Below are 8,965 nucleotides of genomic sequence, written 5' to 3' on the forward strand. Positions count from 1 at the left end.
AGTCCTCATTGTCCGCTATGTTCAGAGAGTCCGGTTTTATCCCAGGCTATTCCAGACTCAGGCCAGCTGGCCTTGGTGAGTACCCAGTAGAACATCCCCATTGTCTAAGTGTGTGGGTGCACCCCTCGCGATCCTGAGTTCCTTGCTCGTGCTCTCTCTCCTTCTGCTCCTGATTTGGACCTTGAGGTTTATGTCCGGTGCTCCAATGTGGGTCTCTTTCTCTGTCTCCTTTCATCGCCTGCTGAAGGTTAATATTCAGGAGAATGCCTATATGTTTTTCTTTGGGTTCTCCTCATTTAGTTTCTCTAGGATTCCTAATCATAGGCTCAATGTCCTTTATTTATGGCTAGAAACCAAATATGAGTGAGTACATCCCATGTTCATCTTTTTGGGTCTGGCTTACCTCATTCAAGATAGTGTTTTCTATTTCCATCCATTTGCATGCAAAATTCAAGAAGCCCTTGTTTTTTACTGCTGAGTAGTACTCTAATATGTATATATATTCCATACTTTCTTCATTCATTCTCCTATTGAAGGGCATCTAGGTTGTTTCCAGGTTCTGGCTATCACAAACAATGCTGCTATGAACATTGTAGAGCATATACTTTTGTTGTATGATAAGGCCTCTCTTGGGTATATTCCCAAGAGTGGTATTGCTGGGTCCAGGGGTAAGTTGATCCCGAATTTCCTGAGAAACCGCCACACTGCTTTCCAAAGTGGTTGCACAAGTTTGCATTCCCACCAGCAATGGATGAGTGTACCCCTTTCTCCACAACCTCTCCAACAAAGGCTATCATTGGTGTTTTTTATTTTAGCCATTCTGACAGGTGTAAGATGGTATCTTAAAGTTGTCTTGATTTGCATTTCCCTGATTGCTAAGGAAGTTGAGCATGACCTTAAGTGTCTTTTGGCCATTTGAAGTTCTTCTGTTGAGAATTCTCTGTTCAGATCAGTGCCCCATTTTATAATTGGGTTGATTAGCCTTTTACGGTCTAGTTTCTTGAGATCTTTATATATTTTGGAGATCAGACCTTTGTCAGTTGCGAGGTTGGTGAAGATCTTCTCCCAGTCAGTGGGTTGCCTTTGTGTCTTAGCGACAGTGTCCTTTGCTTTACAGAAGCTTCGCAGTCTCAGGAGGTACTCCTACAGCTGATAAACACCTTTAGTAATGTGGCAGGATACAAGATCAACTCCAAAAAATCAGTGGCCTTCCTATACACTAAGGATAAGGAAACAGAGAGGGAAATTAGAGAAGCATCACCTTTCACAATAGCCACAAATAGCATAAAATATCTTGGGGTAACTCTGACCAAGGATGTGAAAGATCTATTTGACAAGAACTTTAAGTCTTTGAAGAAAGAAATTGAAGAGGACACCAGAAAATGGAAGGATCTCCGTTGCTCCTGGATTGGGAGGATCAACATAGTAAAAATGGCAATTCTACCAAAAGTAATCTATAGATTCAATGCAATCCCCATCAAAATCCCATCAAAATTCTTCACAGATCTGGAGAAGACAATAATCAACTTTATATGGAAAAACAAAAAACCGAGGATACCCAAAACAATCTTATACAATAAAGGATCATCTGGAGGCATTACCATACCTGACTTCAAACTCTACTACAGAGCTACAACACTGAAAACAGCTTGGTATTGGCATAAAAACAGAGAAGTCGACCAATGGAATCGAATAGAAGACCCTGACATTAACCCACAAACCTATGAACACCTGGTTTTCGATAAAGGAGCTAAAAGTATACAATGGAAAAAAGAGAGCATCTTCAACAAATTGTGCAGGCAAAACTGGATGTCAACCTGTAGAAGAATGAAAATAGATCCATATCTATCACCATGCACAAAACTCAAGTCCAAATGGATTAAAGACCTCAATATCAGTCCGAACACACTGAACCTGATAGAAGAGAAAGTGGGAAGTATTCTACAACACATGGGCACAGGAGACCACTTCTTACGTACAACCCCAGCTGCACAGACATTAAGGACCTCATTGAATAGATATGAGAGATTGTAATGGAGGAAAGGAGCGAAGGGAAAATCATATACTTGATTCAAGGACCAGTATAGTCCCTGGGGGCACCAGGTATAAAGCTAGCACTTTTATCTTACTGGGGCTTGTATATTGGTGTTGCCTGTTTTTCTGTTCTGCATTTTTATGGATTGCTGGGGGGGGGGGGAGACAGGGGAGAGAGAGAGAGTTTTTGTGTTTTTTCTTTCTTGGTTTTGGTTTTAGTTCTGCTTTATTTGATATTTTTCTTTTTGTTTTTGTTTTTTAAAGAGTGAAAGTGTAAAACTGCCTGAGAGGGACCCTGATGTGTCCCATGGAGGATGAGGTCAGTGAAAAGGAGACAAATACACCATGCAGACAGAATTTGAGTGTGGAATTTATTGAGAGAAGAGGAGGGGAGGAGGAGGGAAGAGAGAGAGGGAGAGTGGGAAAGAGTAGAGAAGCCAAGAGAGGAAAACCGAAGAGAAGAGAATGGAACATAATCACTTAAATGTCTGCCAAAGTTTTCTTTAAAATAAATGTAAGCTAGGAAATCACAGCAGTTTCTATACACTATAGTATTGAGAATCTCCCTTATTTTTGTTCAGATTTATTTTTATTTTTTTATTGAAAAAATTTCAGCCTCCTCCTCGCCTCCCATTTCCCTCCCCCTCCCCCCACTCTTCTCCCCCTCCCCCACTCCTCTTCCCCTCTCCCTATTACTTTTCCCTTCCCTCTCCAGTCCAAAGAGCAGTCAGGGTTCCCTATCCTATGAGACGTCCAAGGTCCGCCCCCCTCCATCCAGGCCTAGGAAGGTTAGCGTCCAAACAGGCTAGGCTCACACAAAGTCACTTCATGAATTAGGATCAAAACCCAGTGCCATTGTCCTTGGCTTCTCATCAGCCCTCATTGTCTGCCATGTTCAGAGAGTCCGGTTTTATCCCAGGCTTTTTCAGTCCCAGTCCAGCTGGCCTTGGTGAGCTCCCAATAGATCAGCCCCACTGTCTCAGTGGTTGGGTGCACCCCTCTCTGTCCTGTCTTCCTTGCTCATGTTCTCCCTCCTTCTGCTCCGCATTTGGACCCTTTTTGAATAAAGTTGTTCCCTCATATACCAGATCTAGAGGGAAAAAAAAAGAGGAAAATAGAGATAGCATTGTTAACCATAATTGCTGGAAACACGAAGATAATGCTTTTAAACATAAAAATCTTCCATTTTCACTGAAATTATTTGATATTTGTCACTAACTTTGATCAGTATAGCATAGCCATAGCTCACACTATTATATTTAAAAAATCAAACCACTGTTTCAGGTATATAAATAACTTTCTAAATTCCAAGATTCTAAAGGAATATCAAGAAGCTATATAACATCAAGATTTAAAATACGAGCTCCTATTACATTGATATAAATGGAAAAACACCTAGCTTATCATTAGATTTATGGGGCTTATGACAAGGAACTGTAACTACTTTAAAACTATGAAAAAAATAATCAAAACTCTTCAAAATGTCAATGAAAACAAGTTTCTTGATTAAAACATTAACTTTTCTACCAACAAAAATCTATTTTGGTAGTGACAACTTTAAGTCCATATGTTAATATGTTACTTATGAAAATACAGATTGTTTAAGACATGAAAACTAGTTTTATCCATACATAAATAAGACTTTCATTCTCAAAGTGTTTAAACATACACACATCTTGTAAATATGCTGAGTTTTATAATAATTAACACTAGTTTATAATTTTGTATAAGGATTGCACATAGTCATTTAAAGTTTCTATATTTCAAAACTTGAAAAAAATACAACCTTCTAGAAATTTAAAAATTCGATATGAGATTAGTGTTACTGATGTTAGTATAAAATATTTTGCATTTGGTCTTTAATATTTTAATGTTTTCACTGATTCATTGAGAACTTCATACAATGTATTGTGATAATATGCACCCCTTTTTCATAACTTCTCCCAGGTCATCCACTCTACTGCTTTTTCCATCTGCTCATCTTTGTTCTCAATTTCTCTTGTTCTTGCTTTCTTCATTTAATTCCCAGAGTACCTTTAGGGAAAAAAATTCAGTATTACCAAAACTGTTTTCTATATTACTTATTATTTCTAAATTACATTGCAAGTTTAAAGGAATCAACACATTGCAGCTACGTTTTAAAAAGGAGATCTATTTTGTACATAACTGATAACACAAAATGTTGAAGGTATTTGCATGGTAGAAAAACAGTTGCTAAAGTTTAACTGAATTTAACTTATATATAAAATGACACACATTTTTGAAAAAAATGCACATGGGCCAATAAAAAGGTATTAGTGAAATTACTGCATCTTAAGTATAAAGAAACACTATATTTAATGAAAAAATAGTGAAGCCACTTTTGATGTGTATTCTTCATAATAATAGCCAATATAAAAAGTAACCTGCAATTTCTCAGGAAAGGTATTTTGACTCATATTTGACACAGTCAAGCTGTACAAACATGGTGACATTTTAAAATTAAGCTTTCAAATACAAATAATAGAAAAAGAGTACAACTTAAATGAATTCGAACACTGGAGAGATTTAGCTGAAGTGTTTTCTGATTAGAAATGATCAATCTTGATTTAAACTACCTCCAACTCCATTTTCAAAGATTTTCTGGGCTCTCCCCTCTGTGTGTTTGCAACATCCACAGGTTAGTCGATGAGAGATACAAAACTTCTAAACTTTATTTTCATATACATTTTTCACAGAAAAGTGATTTTGAAATTATTAATAAAATGGAGATCATTATTTTAAGTGATAAATATTGTTCACAAAATTTTGCATTCACATTTTGTGAAAGTGTATATTTTACTCATTCATTTAATTCTTAGCTTTTATTTTCTTCTAGACAATCTTTAGAAAAAAATCTTACCAATTTTTACATCTGAGTAACACTATGTAAAGCCTGGTTCAGTCCTAGGTTCTAGAAGCAACCACCAGCAAAATGATGGAATTATGGCTATACAAATCAGGGTGACCCTTATGACAGTTAGTTTTGATTCTGAATGAGGGTTTATTGACACTGAGGTGACTTATGAGTGTATCTATGGGGAATTGTCTAAATTAATTGGTGTGAAAAGAACCAACGTCTTGATGTGGTTCCATTCTCTAGATAAGGGTTACTGAACCGTGAATGAATGGAGAGGCAATCTGGACACAAGTGATTGAACCTGTGTAGGCAATTATTGTCTCTCAGGTGTAAGAGTAATGTGAATAGCAGCTTCAATTTCCTGCCTTGATTTCCCTACAGTGGGGGCCTATAGCCTGAAATTGTAAACCAAAGAACCTATGTTCCCTTACGTTGCTTTTTGCCCATAATTTACCCCAGCAACTGATTGGAGACCAGGACAGAAATTTGCACTGAGGCATGGGACTATTGTGATAAAACTTGCAATGTGCCATTCATGCCTTTGGTTGTTTGGAAAAATGATATGGAAAAGCTTTGAACTTTAAGCTGGAAATGCCACTGAGTGCTGAAGACATTGACTGCTCTTGTGGAAGTTTGGAAGATAGGAAAGCTGAGAAAAACGTGGTGTGTGGAGGCCTACTACTCAGATTTTAGAGGGGAATGATGATATTATTAGGAAGTAGGATAGGGAGTCATTCGTGCGATGGTTGGTAAAGAATCTGGCTTTGTTCTGTCTGTGTACTGAGAAGTAGAGTGGAGTCCAGTTGTTAACTGATGGTCTGGTGTCACTGACTGGAGAGGTTTCAGGATGGGAGAGTGTTCAGTCTCATGATGAAGAAGATGCAACTGAAAGAGAAATCAACAGTAGTGAAATGAAGCTTTGTCTGCTGTAGTGAAACGAAATGACGATGTCCTAAGTGCCGCACACCATCCCACTGCTAGTTCCTACAGTGGGGATCCTAAGATGAAGAGGTTCTGGGATCTCCAAGAGCAACTGCCTTGGAAAGTGTTTCCTCACTTTCAAAACACGAAAGTTGGTACAGCTGTGGCCCAGGAAAGCTGGGTTACATCTCAAAGTGGCAAAAGGGTTTAGCAATGTAAGCACTGTCCATACGCTTTTGTTTTTGAGTGCACCAAAGATGGATGCTTGTCGGGAGAATGCACTATGTGGAAGTGAATTTCTACAGTAAGTCCACCAAAAACCATTTTGTGAAGCTATGATGATGAAGCTTCAGTTTCTGTAAAGACTGTAGAATATTGAAGGTACTGGCTACATAACCAATCTGCCAAAGTGAGCTCGAGGTGTGGAGTAACATCAACATTAGCCCAAAAAAGAAGCTGAGCGTGCTGTATGTGCTAGAGCTTGAAAAGGAGATCGCCAATCCGTTCTGAGTCCACAAGAGCTTCTAACACTTGACATTGAGAAACAAGATTCAGTGTTTACTCTCGTGGATTTTGGTTTGGTTGTGCGCTAATTATTCATTGTAAAGTCTTTATTCTGTTTTAAATAAGAATGTCACTCTATTTTGTCAAATGTTAGAAGTATAAGAATTGTTTTTTTATTTTTTTTAACTTATTTATTTATTAAAGATTTCTGCCTCCTCCCCGCCACCGCCTCCCATTTCCCTCCCCCTTCCCCGATCAAGTCCCCCTCCCTCATCAGCCCGAAGAGCAATCAGGGTTCCCTGACCTGTGGGAAGTCCAAGGATCACCCACCTCCATCCAAGTCTAGCAAGGTGACCATCCAAACTTCCCAGGCTCCCACAAAGCCAGTACGTGCAGTAGGATCAAAAACCCATTGCCATTGTTCTTGAGTTCTCAGTAGTCCTCATTGTCCGCTATGTTCAGCAAGTCCGGTTTTATCCCATGCTTTTTCAGACCCAGGCCAGCTGTCCTTGGTGAGTTCCGGATAGAACATCCCCATTGTCTCAGTGTGTGGGTGCACCCCTCGCGGTCCTGAGTTCCTTGCTCGTGCTCTCTCTCCTTCTGCTCCTGATTTGGACCTTGGGATTTCTGTCCGGTGCTCCAATGTGGGTCTCTGTCTCCTTTCATCGCCTGCTGAAGGTTAATATTCAGGAGAATGCCTTTGGGTTCACCTTCTTATTTAGTTTCTCTAGGATCACTAATTATAGGCTCAATGTCCTTTATTTATGGCTAGAAACCAAATATGAGTGAGTACATCCCATGTTCCTTTTTTGGGTCTGGCTTACTGCACTCAGGATAGTGTTTTCTATTTCCATCCATTTGTATGCAAAATTTAAGAAGTCCTTGTTTTTTACTGCTGAGTAGTACCCTAATATGTATATATTCCATACTTTCTTCATCCATTCTTCCATTGAAGGCCATCTATGTTGTTTCCAGGTTCTGGCTATTACAAACAATGCTGCTATGAACATAGTTGAGCATATACTTTTGTTGTATGATAGGGCCTCTCTTGGGTATATTCCCAGGAGTGGTATTGCTGGGTCCAGGGGTAGGTTAATCCTGAATTTCCTGAGAAACCGCCACACTGCTTTCCAGAGAGGTTGCACAACTAAGAGATTTTGGACTAAAAACCCTTTTTTTTTTTATTTTATGTGAGTGCATGTTTTGACTTCATATATTTATATACACTGTGTGCTTGTGTGCTTCCTAAGAAGGTCAAAATAAGACACTGAATTCCCTGGATCTGCTGGTGGCTGTAAACTCCCATATGGATGCCTGGAACTGAACATGAGTCCTCTGAGGGATTAAAACGCACTCCTCCCCACTGAGTCACCTCACATGCCTGACTTTAGACTTCGAGAGTATTAAACTTTTAAAGTTGAACCATATTATTTATCTTATGAGGTAAACTTAAGACTTAATGGGCATGAATGGAAGGTTATGGTTGTAAAGGGATGGGTTTGTATATCAGGTTCTAGCATAATGCTTATGTTTGTTAACTTGATACTAGCTAGAGTCACCTGGAAAGTTAGTCTCAATGAGGAATTATCTTACATTGATTTGGCTTGTGGGGATGTCTGTGGGGAATTGTCTCATTTAATAAAATTGATGTGGGCAAATTCAGACTAGTGTGAGTTGTGCCATTCTTTAGTCAATGGAATTCAGAACTATGGGAAAGTGGAGAAATAAAGTTAAGCACCAATGAATGAGTAAGTATGTAACACTTATTATCTCACTGTTCTTAGATATGCATGATGCTGCTACCTGTCTCTAGTTCCTGTCTTAATGTCATTGTAAGGACAGGTAGCAGTATAAACATTAGAAATAATCAGTTGAACCCCTTTTCAGTTGAATCTCTACTGCTATGAGTTTTTTCTAGAATTACAATTTTGTTTTGTGAAAGTTTTGTAAATATTTTGTAAATAAATATTTTCTGTGATGCATATTTTAAATTTATTTTTGTATGAACCATCATATTAGTTTAGTTAAAAGCGTTTTTGTGGATCTTCTCTTGGGCACTCAGTTTTCCCTATAAAGATAATCTCTGGATTTGAAGAATTTCAGAGCCTGGAGGATGAGTCAAAAAAACTGAACAAATGCTGTTTTGATGGCAGCTGAACTAAATATATTGTAACTGTTTCATAAATTGAAACTTGGGGGGAATTTCCTGCTAGTAAGGGAAGAATCAATAAATGTCAAACCTATTGTAAGAGGTCAGAAATAAATCGTGACTGTGTACTTGTTAGAAATTGTGATGTTTTTATCTCAGAAATAGAAGAAATGGATGTGAGAAGAAACTTTAAATATCTTTCAAAATACATTTGAAAATTTTCATGACTGTTTGGCAGAAGTACCTAAACTTATGCCTGAAGATTATTACTTTCCTAATAAGACCCTACGCTATCGACAGTTCTTTTTCAAAAATGTACTATTTAAAAATACTAAAATCTATTTTTAGTGTACCGCTTTTTAAGAGAGACCTAATTGATCTGAGGAATGTTTAGAGTACTTTAAAAGTCAGATAGAAAAAATCTCAGTGCTAGACTGTAGATATTTCTGCCCTCTAAATGAGTTATAGGAATAAATAGA

The sequence above is a fragment of the Microtus oregoni genome, unplaced genomic scaffold, assembly GCF_018167655.1.
Source record: "Microtus oregoni isolate MIOR12 unplaced genomic scaffold, Mior012 000024F_ref0000369, whole genome shotgun sequence".
NCBI classification, from domain to species: domain Eukaryota; kingdom Metazoa; phylum Chordata; class Mammalia; order Rodentia; family Cricetidae; genus Microtus; species Microtus oregoni.